The following is an 18539-nucleotide window of genomic DNA, read 5'->3' on the forward strand; positions in this document are numbered from 1 at the left end:
GTTCATCAGTGATCTGAATATATTCCAGCTCATAGTCCCCATTGTTAACGAAGCAAGAGCTGACAGCTTGGATGCTGGAAGAAGGCAAGAAACAAAATAAAACAGATGTCAAAAAATCCTGTGCTTGTTTGGGCATAACTAACATGCTGAGGAATCAATTGCTAAAGGAAATATATTTCTATTTGTTACCTATTCCTGAGGGTCTTTGACTAATAGATTTTGATGTCATTCCCTTCCCCAAACAAAACCATCATGTATATATTATTCACAAACTCAAGACAAACCAAATAATCATTATCTACAACATACTTATTCTAACAAGATGCATTTCTTCATTAATGACGCTGCTTCTCGTTTGGAGAACAATATTCTTTCAATGAGTCAGAGTGATGAGTGGTAAATTTCTAGCTGCTGCTACAATTCATAGCACATACGTGTCCACTATAGATACGAGAGGAAACCTTGGTGGTGTAGTGGTTAAGAGCTACGGCTGCTAACCAAAAGGTCAGCAGTTCAAATCTACCAGGGGCTCCTTGGAAACCCTATGGGGTAGTTCTACTCTACTCGGTCCTACAGGGTCGCTATGAATTGGAATCAACTCTATAGCAGCAGGTCTTATAGATATGAAAAGGCACTCTAAAAAGGGCCTTTAGACTGCTTTATTGCAAATGACATTTTTAATGATAAACAAAGTTTTAATTTTATTTTATCTTCACCTAGCTTGTATTAGAGTGTCCTGAAAGAGTAGTCGTTTAACAAATTCTGCTAAATGATTACCCAAGGACAGGGCAGGTAAAAAACTATGTTGGGGATTGAGGATGAGTGAAAAGTAATCAAATCTCTAAAACCAATTTTGAATTAATTAGAGAAGATAACAGAGAACTACTCAAAGAAATAAATTATCATTCTTTGGAGGGTCAGCCTCTCAAGCACATGTTGTTTTCTCTTCCCCTGAGCATCACCTGGCTAATTCTTATGCTTCCTTTGAGTCTCAGCTCAAAAAAATATCACCTTAAAGAAACCGGAACTGATATTGTCTCAAGCCAGCTTTTATCTACATTAAATCTGTGAGCTGCATGGGGAGAAGAATTATGCTCTTTTCCCCCACTCTGACACCCCACTGCCCACCACAGTGTATGGGCTGGGCCCACTTATGACTTGACTTCACGGGTGTGCTAGATGGTTTTTGAATAAAAACCAAAACCAGATGGTTTTTGGATAAAAACCAAAACCGCTGCCATCCAGTTGATTCTGACTCATAGCGACCCTATAGAGCAGAATAGAACTGCCCCATAGGGCTTCCAAGGAGCATCTGGTGGGTTCCAACTGCCGACCTTTTGGTGAGCCGTCATAGCTCTTAACCAGTACACCACCTGGGTATGCGTGTATGCACCTTTTAATCTTTCAGGGGTTCCTGTAAAATGAATAAAAAACAAACAAATTAAAGCAATGATTATCTAGCTTTTTCATTCTATGAGTTCTAAAAATTTTCAACCATGTGTCGAGCTCTTCAAATTTAGTTTCTATAACTCCCTTGAATTTTAATCCAGACTAAATATTGAAGTCTTATGAATGGCATTACACTAGAAAAAAAAGAAAAGAGAGAGGGAAATACATGTCTACATGTTGTTGCAGTATATTTCAACTTGACAGAATTTTTTATGTGAAAATTTTAACAATCTTTAATTCTGGGTAGTGGTGGTGATGATTTTTTTACTTTTCCTTCTTTTTTTCCAGCTGATGTATTATAAATTCTCATATATATATTGCTTTTATATACAGGAGAAAATAATTTCAATATAATGACAGTACAATCTAAATTGGTAAACTGTGACAACATATTTGCAAGAAGGATGATGAAGGATTGTTAGGCTTGCTTTAAAAAGCAACATACATAATGTTTAAAAAGATTTGATCAATTTTTAAAAATTGGGCATAAAGTACCTCAGCAATAAATTCATAAGAGGAAATACAAATGGCGAATATATTTTTAGAGTCTGAAATTAATGAAAGAAGTAAAAAGATCCACATGGTTTTACTTATCAAATTAGCAAAGATTGAAAAGGACAATAAAATTTGATGCCAGAAAGGCTAAGACAGACAGTAGTAAATAGGGGTGATGGATCAATGAATTGCATTAAACTTTTGGAAAGTATTTGCCAAGCTGTGTCAAGAATTTAAGAAGTACCATTCTGTTTAACTTTCACTTTAACCCTTGAAATCTTGCTAAGAAAACAATAAAATATCTAGATGACAATTTATGTAAATTAATGTCGACATTATTTAAAAAAAAAAGCCCTTAGAAGAGAAAAAGAGAACCCAAGACATGCATGTTTATATATAGAAACATGTGAAAAAGTATTTTGCCATCATTAAAGTGAGTTTTACAAGTAGTTTTAGCTTAATATGTATTAAGACGTTTATGTGTATGTGTGTGTAAGTGTGTGGTGTGATGTATAATAAAAAGTAGCATGGCCTCAGTTATGCTGAGACATAACATAGACAAAAGACTGGAATGAAATAAACTCAAATGTTAACAATAGTTGCCTCAGAAGTGATGGGATTATGGGTACTTTATTATTTTCTTATTTATATTTTTGGTACTCTAAAATTTTTTTTTTACCCTAAGAATATAATACTTGGCGGGGGGGGGGGGGACAATAAAAAAATATAAGATCTCTAAAGAAACTTTCATTAAGTGTGTATTATTAAAGTAAGGAAGGCATTATATAGTAATTAGCTCAATAGAATATTAATCACAGTACCTGGATTTTAATCCTTGCTCTGTCAGTTTCTAGCAGTGTGACTTTGGTCTCTCTTACTTACTGATTATGTGATAATGGGGGATTTGTTTAATTCCTCTGAGCTTCAGTTTTTACATCTGTAAAAAAGATTATAATGAATATTTCACAAGATTGTTGGAGGGATTAAATAACATTAATAGGGAAAGCACCAAGCAACGCGTGCCTGACACTCTCCAGGTGTTCCATCAATGTTTGTTGAAGGTAAAACAGTTGGGTGGTTCCACTATTGGAAATCACTTTTTTTTTTTAAGTGTAGAAATAGCCGTACTTCACAGTTCTGGGTCATAATCTTCTACCCAGACAAAAGAATATCCTGTACATATCTGAGCCTCTGGGTGCTAACCAACTCAACAGAAGCAATGACAGTGGGAACGTTACTTCTGCCTTTGAATCCTTTTTCTCTTTTGTGTTTTATTTTATCCTTTATTTTCTTTTAGCCTCTTTGTTGTTGCTGTTTGTTTGCTTGATTTGGGGGATGATGGCTCAGCCAGAATTATTTCTCCAGGATTTGTTTTTTTCTTTGTATATGCATTAATTAATGTTGAACTTTACTTCATTCTGCATTTGAAGTGATAATAATTCTATGCATTGTATTCATATATGAAACTATTTTTCTTCAAAGAGGAGGAACTTTTTTTTTTTTTTTAAAGAGGGACACCTGTATTCATTTTTGGAGAATGATGGACATTTTAGACATGGTAGTTCCAAAGAACTGCAAAGCAGAAATTAATCCCACTGCCTGTGGAGTTCTGAGGATGAGCAGGGCAGCAGATCTCATTTAAAATCCTCCTTTGCCATCTATTAAGAAGTGAGCATGGCAGAGCTGGCCATGGGGGAGGCTTTTTGATTCTCAATTCCTCTGAACATTGTCAGTGTTTAATCAATAGCTAGTCCGGGCATCATTAAACATGTGCTCTCAGTTCAAGTTCTTCTGATCAGGATGGTTGAGGGAATAGCTCAGTTTTGCTGTAAAGGTTAACCTACTTAAAAGAGATACAATTTAAAACTATATTGCATTAAATGAGAATTGTTTTAATGGGCCACATGGAATATCAATTATTCTTGATCTCATAATTTTTGCTTCCAATATAGGATATATCCCAGTGAATTTGAGATCCTGCACTTATTAATTTATGCTTGCTACAAGGGGAAGGATTAGCAAATACGTCAGTTACTTGAAAGAAGAAGCCTGTTCTTCCATATCTTAAATCGTGTACTCTGATGAGTCCATACAAGGTAAAACTCCTTGTACTGTGGGCTTAATCAACTGTGTAACAAAGGCAAGACAGTCTATGTCGACACTCAGAATAGGGCTGCAGAAGCCTACCACACATTTTTTTTCTTTCTTTCTAGTTTTAATCTATTGCTCTGATATGTATGTGATATGGCATTTAGAGGTTTTTCACTCGTCTTGTGGAAATACTAGGAGACAAAAAAGTGTAGCTCTTACACCACGGGGTCTCATAAAAGTTATAATGAGAAATTAGCAAGGTTATTAACTCATTTTCTTTGGGAAATAAAATTACATTGAAATTAGACTGTTTTCAAACTTAAAGAATTATAAAAGTGTGAATAGTAGGATTCAGGGCATTTTCCCTAGAGAAAAGAGGACTAATTCATCAACTCAGTATAAAAATAATTGGAATTTTCCCCCTTGAGTCTCGAAATCTTGAACATTTTTTTTTCCAACATACAGTATAGGAAATGTTAGAGATAGAAAATCAATCAAACCATTCCACTGCAATTACTAAAAGTTTGAGTCATATACTACATTCACCCCTAAAGTAAATGAAGATGGGCATTGAGGTTACAGTACAGCAGGAGAGGCAAAGGCACTCTCCCTGCCATTGGCTTATAGTCTATGTATCTCATTTGGTGGGGACCAGCACTACAAAGGCATCTAGTAAATTTGAAACCCTTACAGCATAAAACTTCCTAATCAAAATTTAAGCAATGTCAAACAAGGGTAGGCCTTAGGACCTCTTTCTTTTTGCTTTATTACACATCATTGGGTTAGTATTCAATACAGCAACATTTTAGAGCTTGATGTGAATCCCCATGAACTTAGAATGCACATCCACATGATTATATTGACTTTACTAAAACTGATTTTAAAACTTTGCGAAAAGTTAAGCTATAAAATTTTATGTGGACTATGTAATACTATTTTTTTTATAAAATAAAATGGATATGGCAGAGTATGCACAGAAAAAAAAAAGACTGCAGCTTTCTGGCATCCGATTTCTTGGATTACTAATTTAGTCCCAAGTGCCAGGATAGCTCCCGTTTCAGTCTTAATGCAATAGTTTCAATCTCCCTGATTCTACACATGCCAATCCTTCTTCCACACAGCACTGAGATATTAGTCTCTCAAATTTTAATGGTATCTTTTCCTTCTTTATAAAAGTCTTAACGATAAAATCAAAACACCTTACCTTTGCCTAGACAAGAGATTTTTTAGAACGGCGGGATTCCATTGGTCAGCTATGCCCCAAATTCAAATCTCACAGGTGGGGACATTAGTCTGTGTGACTTTAGTCAAGTTGCTTAAACTTTCTAAGTCTCATTTTTTCACATTGGTAGAATAGTGATAATGATAGGGTTTTATGAGGTTTACATGAAACAGTGCATATAAAGCACTTAGCCTGTGCCCTGACAGATAACAAGCCCTCCATAAACACTAGCCATTGTTATCATTTAACAGCAGGCCCACGTTCACACAGATAAAAAGTGCAAAGCTGGGATTCTAACTTCGAGCTTCTTGGTACCAAGGCTTATGATCCTTCTCTATGCACTCTGTGTATGAGATGCCTTAAGGGAGATTTGGAAGGATGCTGGCTCCTTTTCAGTTCACAGTCAAATCCTCTAACATGGGCCTGTAGTGCAGAATTTTTGTATTGTCAATTGAAGTCAGAGCCATAAGTTTAGACACCAGACACTGGGGAGGCAAGGTTGACATTCTGTTGTGAAAGCTTAAGAGTCTGACTTGTATTCCTGCCCAGACAGAAGGCCAACCCCCTGCAGCTCAGACAGAACCAGTGGGGATATCTACAGAATGAGCCAAATTTTCATTTTCCAAGAGGGAACACAGAGAATCTTCTTAAGCTCCCAAATTTAGGATGAAATAAGACTCTGAATTACCATACTACATAGCCTGGAAGACAGCAGTTTAGCAAAGATTACACAGCAGGTATACTGAACTGTCTACCTGCCTTCCCTTGCCCCTTTGAAAAGTATAAAACCCACTTCAGTACGATTCCCCGCAGTGCTTATCAATTTAAGAGCTCTAATCTGAGGAGCTGTAAACCCAAACCTGTGATTCAAAAGGTACAATATTAATCTCTGTGAACCTCAGTTTCAGGGTCTTAAAATGATGATAATAATTTCTCCCTCTTAAGGTTGTTGAAAGAATTAGAGGTAATATTTTTAAAGTAATAGGAACTATTGTTACTATGGGACACAGCCAAAATTACTCGCAAGAAGCCCTGGTAGTACAGTGGTTAAGCACATTGCAATTACGTAGATTCTACCATTTGAACCTTTGGATTAATTCAAGTGTCAGGAGGCAGAGCACTTGGACGTTGCTTTACTCAGTCTCCCAATGCCACATCACCCAGAGGAATGAGCCCTGGGGAGTCCTGTCTTTCCTTCCATGCTCACACCCCGACACTAGCAAGCCTGCAGTGGCAGGGCACACAAGATCTTGATTATTGTGTCAACGGTTATATCCTCATTTTATAACTACTAAATAGATATTCTTTGAAAAGTTTTCTGTATTAAAATTCAAAATCCGTTTTCTGCCTATCCCTTTATCTTTGGCTCAAATTTTAACCCTAACTTGGGCCAACCCTCGTGTTGGCCACCTCTGCCTAATTCTCAAAATATGTATGTATCTATGACGATTGGGTATTCAGCCTGAGCTTTTGAATGGTGACCTCAACCCACTCTCAGGTTTTGTGTCTTACACCTTGCCCTTATCCTCTGATTGGAAATGACTCTCCAGACTCTCACCATTGCCTTGCCCTCAACTCTTATCATTAACTACATGTATCCTGTATTTGAAGTCCTGGTGGCACAGTGTTTAAGTGCTTGGCTTCTAACCGAAAGGTTGGCAGTTCAAATCCACCAGCCACTGCCTGGAAACCCTATGGGGCAGTTCTACTGTCCCCTATAGGCTCGTTATGAGTCTGAATTGACTCGACAGCAATGGGTTTTTTTTTTTTTTTTTGGTTTTTGGGCTATCTTTATGAAGTGGCTGCTCAGCACCAGACTCTAGGCTTTGCAGGGAAGTGGCTGCTCAGCATCAGACTCTAGGCTCTGCAGGGCTCTAGGCAGTCCTTCTACTCTTGTAGCATGGAGGTCAGTCTTTGTTCTCCTGACATGCTCTGTCTCCCTACTGCCCTAGGATTTCAAAGGGGATCAATACGCAAACAACTCAATTGAATGACAGGTTCATACCTTTGGTGCACCTGAGGTTTAAGATATAGTCCATGGTGTCACTCATTCGTTTTTACAGGGATCCAGGTGATAAATCTAGTCCTGACACTTTTTAGATTGTATGACGTTTATATTCCATCTACTTTCAAAGTTGATTTGAGGCAGTAGACAATATAAAATACATATGTAATAGAACGACGAAAGCAAAGGTTGTGTTGTTGTTGCTACGTGCCGTACGTAGTGTGGTTCCAACTCATGGCAACCCTGTGTACAACAGAACAAAACTCTGCCTGGTCCTGCACCATCATCACAAAAGCAAAGGTTAACGGGGGAAAAAAGTATACAAATAACCATCACAGCAAAACAAGAGCCATGTGATGAAGTGGGGATGAGATAGCTAAATTAAGAATATACATTAAGTAGAGTCCTTGTAGTTAAGCCTTAAACTTAGTGCTGGGTTTCCTAGGAGCCAAAGCCTTGCATTGTATTAATTCTCTTTATCTAATAAAGAGAAACAGAATATGAGAGAAAATGTTCCTACTGCTAAACGGAATATAATTTACTGCAAGAATATTTACATTTTGAACAGTGAATGAATACAGAGTCGTTTAATGAAATCAGCTCTCTATTTCAGCCACATGCTGAGTCAGGAGCAAAGAGGGCAGAGCTGAGAGTTAATGTTAAAGTTTCTAGTGGGAGCAAAATTCAGGGAACCTCTTAGCTGATGGTTTGCTTTCTCTGCAAAACAAACAATACATATTCGGTAATAGATGATGAAATAATTTAATTTCCGCAAAAATGTCTCTATGATTGTTGTCAGAAAATGCAAACTCTGAAATCATGTGGTTCTTTTCTTGTCACCAGCTAGGAAACTATACTGAGATACTAAATTTAGATTTAACTTTTCTACTCATATTTGGTGTTTGCAAGTACTTATTCTTTCTGCTTCTTTTAGATGTAGGCAGTGCTATTTTATATTTAATGTCTTTTTGCACTTTGTACCCTGTAAAAATGCATAAGCTGCCTAAAGCTTTCTACTTTTGGAACTAGGGAGATATAAATCTCTAACCCAGCGATAAGTAAGAGTGGGAGTATTTCACCATATAGTCAAAATAAAGTTGTGAATATTGCTCTAATACTCCAAAACATTATTAAAAATGTAAACAAACAAAAAGAGGTTGTTGAAAGAATCTATGAATGAATGTTTACTAAAAACCTACCAACAAAGATGTTCAATGATAACCAACTGATCATCAAAGCAAGTTAATGCCTGTAGTGTTGGACTCTCCCTAATGTTATTTAGTCCTATGGCCGATGGCCAACTGTAGGGTATGGAGCTAATATTAATAATGGGAGCTAATATTAATTGAGTGCTTTTTCTGCATCAGGCACTGCACTAAAGATTTTATCTGCACCGTCACTATTTCCTCACTACCCCCTCCATATGGAGACACTGAGTCACTGAACAGTTAAGTGACTAGCAGAAAGTCACTTAGTTTGTGTGTGGGGTAGCTATGTCATAAAGTTAACATTGTTATCCAAAAGTAGGGACAGAATTTCCTTCCATGGTATGCAGTTCTAGGGTGATCATTATTTTTTTCACAATCTTAAAAACTATGCAGTATTTTCAAAACTGAACATTTTACAGCTAAGCCCTCGTATTTCCAGTTACACCAATGCAGAAGCTCCCATTCTCAGTATCCTTGTCAAGTGAATGAGTGCTCTATTGTGGCAAAATAATGTTGGCGTAGTAACTTAATAATAGTAAATTACTGATCAAAGCTACCATTTATTGGACATCAGCTACTTGCCAGGCACTGCTTAATATCTTCACCTTTAAGTTCAACCTATGCAACGGGTATTTTGTAATCCATATGGAATGATTTAGAAAATATAAGAAGACAAAAATTATTTATAGCTTAATATTGAAGTTTCATTATTTGACACATACAGATTATGAAATGTAACTTTGAAAAATGTTTTACAAATGGAATGAGGTAAAAGTCCTACAACTTATTCTGAGGACCTGTGAATATACTTTCCACATACAGAGAAAAAAGAAAAGGAAACTACTATGTTTGAAGACTTCTGCGGTAGTGTTTCATCATTTCGTTTTGTTTTGTTTTAACCTCAGGTACAGAAGATGGAGTTGATCATATTCCTCAGTTCAAGGAAAATTCTTATTAGTCCCTGGTCCTTGGAAGGGCCTCTCTTATTTTATTTGTTCATTTTTAGCCCCAAAGCCTACTCACAATCTCCCCTACTCTCCATGGGCAACCATTCTAGTGTGTTAAATATATTCTTTTTTATAAGGTGTGTATTCTTAAGCAACGTATAATATTGATTTTTGTGAATTATTTTCCTGGTTTATTAGACACAGATATGGATATAGAGATGGTTCAGACTGTGAAGATCAGAGAGACTAAGTAGCTGGGCCAAGATCACACATCCCACACAGCCAGAATTCAAACCTCAGTCTGTCTCTATCTAAAATTGTCAGTCTTACCTTTCCAAGTCTGAAAACTGTAAAAAAAAAAAAAAAAGATTTCTAAATGCATTCCTGTATCCCAAGTAGTTGGAAACAGTTATTAAATTGGGTTTATATCCAATACCCTGGATAAAAATTTGAAAAGTTCATGATTTTTCCCAAGGCCACAGAATTGGGGATGAGGAGGGCAGACGGGAAATGTTCCTTTAAATTAAACTTTTGGGAATTAAATTTGTCACCTTTCACACAAAAGTGCTTAAGAGTACAAGGGTGATGAATTTGATAATGACTGAGAGATGCCATCAACCTGACAAACTAAACAATTTTTTTAACCTGACATAGCCCTATTTAAGACATCAGCTGTCATCTGAAATGAATTCTGTTTCTAATTTGTCTTCATAAATAATGCAACTAATTGAAAGTTAGTTACAATGAAAGTCTTTAACCTCTTTCATCTCCAATTTGAGAGCAGTCTCTGCATTCCCTAGACAGAATCTTCTACTCCTCTTATCAAATAAAGTTTAGACATCACTGATCAGAACACTGAGAGCAAAAACAAAAGAATCCATTGTATGAAGACCACTGCAACTGATGTTTTTCTCAATCTTTTTTTTCTTCTTCTTCTTAATTTAGCATTATTTTAAAATGTGGAACTTGTAAAATTCTGATATAAGGAAATTGATTCAAGTTCAAAGTTTTACCTAGAATATCTTTAATTTAATCAAGGTTATAGGTTGTACATATACCCTCTTCTTGCAACCCAACTTCTGTGTTATAATTAAAGTACCACCTCTGACTCCACCATGTCACAGCTTAATGACATAAAAAATCTCTGAATCGTAGCTTCCTGGGAATCTTTCCTTTTTTTTCCTCCTTTAGCAATAATAAAAAGAGACCCTTGGACAAAAACAGATCCTGATGATTCCATAAAACTAGAAATGAAGAATTCTTATATTTGAGACTAAAATAAATAGTTACTTATCTGAGGTTTCTCTACGTAAACATCAGTTATTCCATTTGTTTGTTTAATGCAGATGTTAATAAACCTATGTGCTCAAGGTATGAGAGGTAAGAAAACTATGCAAGCATTAGAACTTTAAATCATTTAACTATTTCACCCCTCCAAGAAGTCCAATTTCTATGCTGTGGCTGCTAACCAAATGGTTGGCAGTTCGAACCCACCAGGCACTCCTTGGAAACTCTATGGGACGGTTCTACTCTTTCCTGTAGGGTTGCTGTAAGTCAGAATTGATTCGACAGCAGTGGGTTTTGGTTTTTTTGGCATATCACGGGAAAGACATGCTTATGAATGGAGATTTGAAATGAGCATGTTTCACAAAGTTGTTATTAAAAAGAGAAATTCGGGAAAGATTCTGTGAGGTATATCAAATTATACTTAAAACTTTACATATGAGTTACGTAAAATGTAAATTACACAGTTAAATACTGAAAATTTGGGTAATTATTTTGGTGTCTAGAATCCATTATAAACAAGCTGTTATAAAACATCCACCTGTAACAGACGTTTGATCTATACTACCATTACTCACTTTTTAGTAATATCTACTAAAGCCTGCGTCTCAACAATGAGATCTCCATTTAAAAGCTATCAAAGGATAATAAGTTTTATAATAGAATATATTGGCAAAGGTCCAAAAGTAGAAATACTTTTTGAGTTTGAGTTTTTCCTCAACAAGTATACCCATCTGGGTGAAGTCCTAATCTTTTATAACATTCTGTTATAAAATAATAATGGAAACAGTATTTAATTAATAGTTACAATGTGCCAGGTAATATTCTATTTTACATGTATTGACTTATATGTAAAAATAGAAGAACAAAATGGAGAAAAAAACATCGAAGAGGTAAATAAAGGAGTACAGGATAAGAGAAGAAGATTCAAACTCAGAACTTTGGTAACCAGAAAGGAAGTCGAGGGCGGCAAGGGTTGAAGTGGAAACTGATTAGCAGTGAAGTCAAGGGGAAGATCTAGAAAAATTGGGAGCTGACAGTGTCAAAACCAAACCAAAACCAAACCCACTGCCACTGAGTCCATTCCAACTCACAGTGACCCTATAGGACTGAGGAGAACTGCCCCATAGAGTTTCCAAGGAGCACCTAGTGGATTCAAACTATCGACCTTTTGATTAGCAGCCTTAGCTCTTAACCACTACGCCACCAGGGTTTCCAACAGTGTCAAAGGTCATCAAAAACAGAAAAGACTCCTCTTAGAGTTGACAATTAGGTCATCAGTGACTTTCACATGACCTGAAGCCTAATTGCATACATATAAGATTAGTGGCTCAGTGGTTTAGCACTTGGCTGCTAACCAAAAGGTCAGTGGTTCAAAACCACCAACAGTTCCTTTGGAGAAAGATGTGGCAGTCTGCTTCTGTAAAGATTTCAGCCTTAAAAACCTGATGGGGCAGTACTATGTCCTATAAGGCTGCTATGAGTCAGAATTCGACTCGATGGCAATGGGTTTGGTGAGTTTGCTTTAAGACTATATACTATGATGTGCCATTAAGGCAACACAAATAAAATTACATGGCATTACAGAGAAAAGAGAGAATGCCTTTAGCATTAGTAACTACAGAAAGTCTAACAGGCCAGGTGGCATTTAACATGGAAGTTGGTAAATAAAGTTTTGATATATGGAGACTTGGGGATGAGAGATATTCTAAATTAAGAGTAAAACAAGGTGTGGAAGTGGAAAAGGGTATCACTTATTTGGAGAATTCATAAGTCAGATATTGCTGGAGCATAATGAAGAAATGTAAAAGAGATTTGATAAAGTTTTACTTGTAGGTTAATGGTATAAGGTAGGTTTCTTTTATCAACAGTTACTATGGAAATACATCTTTTTAACCCTCAGCTTTATTGACTAAAATACAAAGCAAGACTCATTTAGCAGTACTTTTATGTTATCTCTTAGTTAATTTTTTACGTTTATCAGAGATTCCTTGAAAGCATTAGATCAGGAGTGAGAATAGCCAGGTTTTTCTGAAAACTAAGCTTTTCTTTTTCACTCTGAAAAAGAGAGTTACTTGATCGCTTTGGCTCTCAGACTTTTTTAATCTATAAAATGGGAGATTGGTCTAGATTATTCCTCTAATTCCTTCTATGTATGATTCTATAATTTGTGAAACAGTATTTTCACAAAAGCACCAAAAAAAGTATAATTTTTTTCAATAAAAATATATGTTACTCAATTTTATTAAACTGGATCATAAAATCCTCACACTATAATTTTATGCTTGGGCTTTCTAAAGTCTGAATTCATTAAACATTTTTCAAATAAAATCAGAGCTCTATAAAATGGTTACTCCACATTATACAATGGAGATTTTAAACTTACAAGCTAATGGCTGGTTTGTAATGAATTGGTAATATTTGAAACTCTATAAAATTATAACAAAAATATTTTAAGGCCACTTTGCCCAATTTCTACATTTTACACATTAGAACACTGGGGTTCAGAGGGAATAAGTCGCTTGCTGAAGGTTATACACCAAATTGGATTTCAGTGTGCCATTCTGTCTAGTCCACATCAATAAGATTTAATTGGCAAATTAATATAAACATAAACATTTCTGCTTTTCTGGTGGTTGCTAAAATTTAGTTTCCATTTTCTTCAGCTACTGGTTTCCAAATAAAAGAAAACTTAAGATGTATAAACTGCTTGATGTCATCTGTGTTAGTGAACAACACCAATAGCACAGGCATATCAGATATGATAAGAAGCCCACTTTTGTCTGCTTCTCATCCTTCCACCAGCCAGGTGAGGGTAGCTTCACTTTCTGTGACTCTCCTTACACATGGGGACATCCCAAACTGATGTTGTCTTTCAGGAGTGGTGTCAGTACCATGAGATCCTTCTATGTATACACATTTTTTAAAAGATGTTATTATAAGAGACCAATGAAGTAACATGTTTTGGAAAGTCATAGTCTCCTTTAAAAAAAAAAAAAACCCACTGCTGTGGAGTCGATTCCAGTTCACAGTGACCCTCTAGGATAGAGTAGAGCTGCCCCACAGGGTTTTCAAGACTGTAAATCTTCACAGAAGTAGACTGTCACATCTTTCTCCCACAGAGCAGCTAGCTAGTGGGTTTGAAACACTGACCTTTTGGTTAAGAACCCAGTGCTTTAACCACTGTGCCACCATGGCTCCTCTAGTCTTCTCTAGGTAGGTGATAAAAATTATTATTGCTTGCTCCCAGAAAAATGACATGCATACCCAAAATTTAGACAAATTCAGGAACTCACAGTGAGGTCCACTGAGGTCAAGATTCCTATTTTAATGGTACCATGTTGTATCAGCAGTCGGAACAACTTTTTGGTGCACGAAGAGTCCTGGGTAAACTCATACATTCTGCCACCTGGATCATGGTAAATTCCTGTCAACAAAAATCTCCCACTAAGCATCCACAACCATTCTTAGTCCCCTTCTCAGTAAAATTCCAAAGGGAAAGTGACGGAATTCAATCTTCCTGCTTAAAAAAAATCATCTGATCTTTTCTATCATATAACCCTAAATACAGACCAATGTGAAATTAAGTTCTCTACCGTAGATTCTTTCAAAACAAGCAAAGAAGCAGCTTTTGACCCCAACCTAATCTTTTAAAAATAATTAAATATATAATTAAATAAATACAATTAAGAAAATAAAGGATAGAAAATAAATTAATTAGATAATAGATAAATGAAACAAAGTACTTAAATTCTTGCGCTCATTTTAACAAGACTGCTTTAGTTGTAAGCTGTGTCAAGTGAGATTCTTAAGACCATTCTTTGACACCAAAACTTCAGTGTATGCATATGAAGTAGACATAAAAATTTTAACTAAGGTCAAGTGTTGGGCATTTAGTCTAGTAGCTTCTGAGAGTGACATCCAAGGGGATTAAAGACTTGAAAATGGTTGTAGTCATGAAATCCACATTTCCATTAGCTTATTTCGCTCCTCATGTATCTAGAAGTCAATTGAGTTTTACATTATGTTGAAATTCTGCTAAGGAGAAAATCCGCATACGAAGTTGTAAATAAGCTATTACCACAGTGTCCATATATTTGTTAAATAGGAATCAACTTTTAAGGAATAGAAATAGAAAGGTAAATTGTTATATCCTTATCCAACTCCACTTTTGACCTGATGCCACTGAAAATAAGTAAATAAATTGGAAAGCGCAGGGGTGATTGTAGTGAGGAATAAGGGAGAAGCTTAATAATTTTACCAAGAAATAGCTAATACCTGCAACAGTTTAGGAAATTAACTAATTATACCTATAATCAGAATCAACTTGATGGCAATGGGTTTGGTTTTTTGGTTTATAGAAACAATTTAATTGGCTACAACAGGATTTATTTTGCCTTATTACAACAACCAGAAATCATAGACTTAGCAAAAATACTATTATATCTGATAGAAAAATTCATCAGCTCAACATTCACTGATAAATACCTCCTCTGCACGTATCAGTAATCTTGCCGGTTCTAAATATTTTGTGAATGTAAGAAGTTATAGTGTCAGTTTAAGATGTTACCAGCTGAAGATCTTACAGACTGGGGATGGGAATAGGAAAAAAATTCTTGTTGCTAAAGCTAGCAACTCCGAAAAAAGAAGGGGATATTTGATTAAACAAATCTGCATGTGCTGCTGCCCTGCACTTAATCACACAGATACAGATTTAGACATGCTTGCTGTAGATACAATCATTATGTCATTGAGTTCCCTGGATCCTAGCATATGACTTCTATTTGTACCTTCACTTAACTTTGAAAAGTTTTCTCTTTGCTTTCAGGAATTCTGTTTTTTCCTACCCAAAGCAGACCTCTGACCAGGACATCCTTACCTGTTTGCTGTGGCCTTCTCTCATTTCCTATAAGAGGTGTTAAGAAAAAGAAAGAGGAGCATATATTATGAAATTGACTGATTTCTATTCCAAGTTTTATAATTACAAAATAATTGCAAAATACTAATAATTTTATGTGAGTGGACTAGTTAATGAGCACTATATAAATCAAGAGGAATCACTAGGTGGCAGAAACAACTAAGCACTTGATGACTATAAGGAAGGTAGGTACTTCAAACCCACCCAGAGGTGCATCAGAAGACAGGTCTGGCAATCTACTACTGAAAGGTCACAGCCATGAAAACCTTATGGAGCAGTTCCACTCTGCACACATGGGGTTGCCACGACTCAAAATCTACTCAGCGGCAACTGCCAACAACGGGAACATATAAATCAAGCCAATAATTATTGCACTGTACAAAGTGCTCTCAGTTAATACTATAAATATTTGTAAAAGGGACCTGGAGAAATTGGATGAATCTTTATGCCATCTGAGGATCACTGCTCAATGAAAGAAACACTTTCTTTTATGTAAAGAGCCTGTTAAAATAACAATGAACATTTAAAAATCATACAGAGAGCATAGTATTTTAAGTATTTCAGGTTTATCTCTATTTTTTTCTGTTTATAAAAGTAGTACATTTTAGGAAATTTATAAAATTCAGAAATATACAAAAAATAAGATTAAAAATAACAATCCTGCCATCCAATAAAAACGGATATATGAGAACCGTTCAATGCACAATAAATGTATAGTACTCTCAGATTTAATGTTTGTAGTTTTGACTAAGCTTGAGCAACTCTAAGGTCCTTGGCATATACTCTGTTATACCTTTGCTGAGACTTGAATTTTAATCATGAACCTGGTTCTGAGTCCAGGTCTGAGTCCGGTCTGAAGTGAGTGAACATCCTAGCTAATGATTGTAACGGCCAAGCATCCTTACTTCACTGTGGTTCTGTGCTCTCCTTGTTATATATAAGCAGCAACTTGAAACTTTGTACGTCACTTCATATGGCAGAAATGATATGCTATAGAAACGTTCACACATTTGGGGATTCACGTTTTGCTTGTAACTGTTAATTTCTGTATTTTCTTCTCCATCTTGCCTTTATAGAATTTATTCTTTTAATAGAAAAATGTATGTATATATATATATTTTTCATTCTAAGCTATAGAATTGTACATGAAAACTGTCAGCTTCTATAGATATTTTTACAGTAGAAAAACCTTTCTTTCCTACCCCTACATGGGCAGGTCGATTTTCATTGAAAACGGCTTCAAGCTGGTTCTAATATTTACTCACTTATGCAGGTGCGTTCATCAGCATGGAGTCTGTATCCCGTATCACATTCACAGTGGAAGGTGCCCAAAGCGTTAATACAGCGCTGCTGGCAGCCTCCGTTCACCACCGCACATTCATCGACATCTAAAGGGGGAAGACAGATGGCCAGGATTACAATGTCATTCCAATGTCAGCTTCGGAGAAATGGCACAATATTTCTTTGATACACAGTATGTGTTATATTGTACAAAGGCACCATCTCTGTTGCCACAAATCTTTGCTTGTTTGATCCACTTTGCTCCACAGTGCAAACACGAAAATGTAGATAGAAACTTTATTGAACTTTTTTAAAGCCCAGCGAGGATGAGTGTAGGAATTGTCTTACAATTTCCTATTCGTCAGATACAGGTTAATTAGACAGATCCAAGATATAGATGTTTCCTTGGGGAAGGAAAATTGGAGGGAAGAATTACAATGAATGACACTATCTGGAGCAGCACACACTCTTAGATAACTTAGATAAACACCTATTATTGGTCTGACCCTGCTGGATAAAGCAAATAATAAAGTTAAGACCTTGAATCTCTTTCTCAGGTACACGGTAAATATCAGGGCAGAGAGAGATAAATTCAAATAAAACCATGGCTTGGTGTTCTTAAAAATACACCAATACTTTTACCCATTTCAGCTTCTTTTTCACCTGGGGTGCCATTTTCTGTAATACTGACCACGTTTATATTAGTTGTTGTTGTTAGGTGCCGTCGAGTTGGTTCCGACTCATACCGACCCTATGCACAATAGAAAGAAACACTGCCGGTCCTGCGCCATCCTTACAATCATTGTTATGCTTGAGCTCATTGTTGCAGCCACTGTGGCAATCCACCTCATTGAGGGTCTTCCTCTTTTCCTCTGACCCTGTACTTTGCCAAGCACGACTTCCTTCTCCTGGGACTGATCCCTCCTGACACATGTCCAAAGTGTGTAAGATGCAGTCTCACCATCCTTGCTTGTCAGGGAAGCAAGGATGGTGTTTATATTAGAGGCAATTTTAACTAAAAAAAAAAAAAAAGGAACTAGATCAAGACTTACAGTCACCTATATCTTAGGATCAGTCAAAGTCACATTAAATGAAGGTAATATTCATCTGCCTTTGGGAAAGAAAATTCAAATCATCTCTGAGAACGTATACTTGCTTGTACTCTATGTAATCGTTACTTATGCACCTAAAATCAAAAAAGAAGATATCCACAAACTTAGACATGGTAGGATTTTCAGGTGGCCAGCAGATGAAAAGCTTCTAAATTTTCTTCTTTGGGGATTTTTACTCTAAATCTAAGTCTTTTGGTAGGTTCCAAAGGAATAATCATCTTTATGTAGAGTGGTTAAGATTTAGCTTGGGAAAGCAGATTCTCATGGAGAGAAAGTTCCTGAATTCCCTTGTCCCCAATTCCAGATATTCCGACAAGGAATGTTGAGTGTGAATATTCTTCACTAAAATAGAAATTACTGTACTAGAACATTAGCTTTATACTTTTTTTTTTTTAATATACTAAGTGGGGTTAATTCCACAAGGAAAGAATCTTATGCAAGTAGACATCGGAATTGAGAAGGAATACTATTTCATAGAACCTTTTTATGTTAAAGTCCTATGATCTATAACGAATTTTTTATATTTT

The 18539-nt window shown here is 36.1% G+C and overlaps 1 pseudogene; it reads right to left on the reverse strand.

Moving 5' to 3' along the window:
- The window catches only part of LOC126066235 (EGF-like and EMI domain-containing protein 1), a 103102-nt pseudogene that overhangs the window by 63212 nt on the left and 21351 nt on the right, over positions 1-18539 (reverse strand).

Source organism: Elephas maximus, chromosome 23 (assembly GCF_024166365.1).
Source record: "Elephas maximus indicus isolate mEleMax1 chromosome 23, mEleMax1 primary haplotype, whole genome shotgun sequence".
NCBI lineage: Eukaryota > Metazoa > Chordata > Mammalia > Proboscidea > Elephantidae > Elephas > Elephas maximus.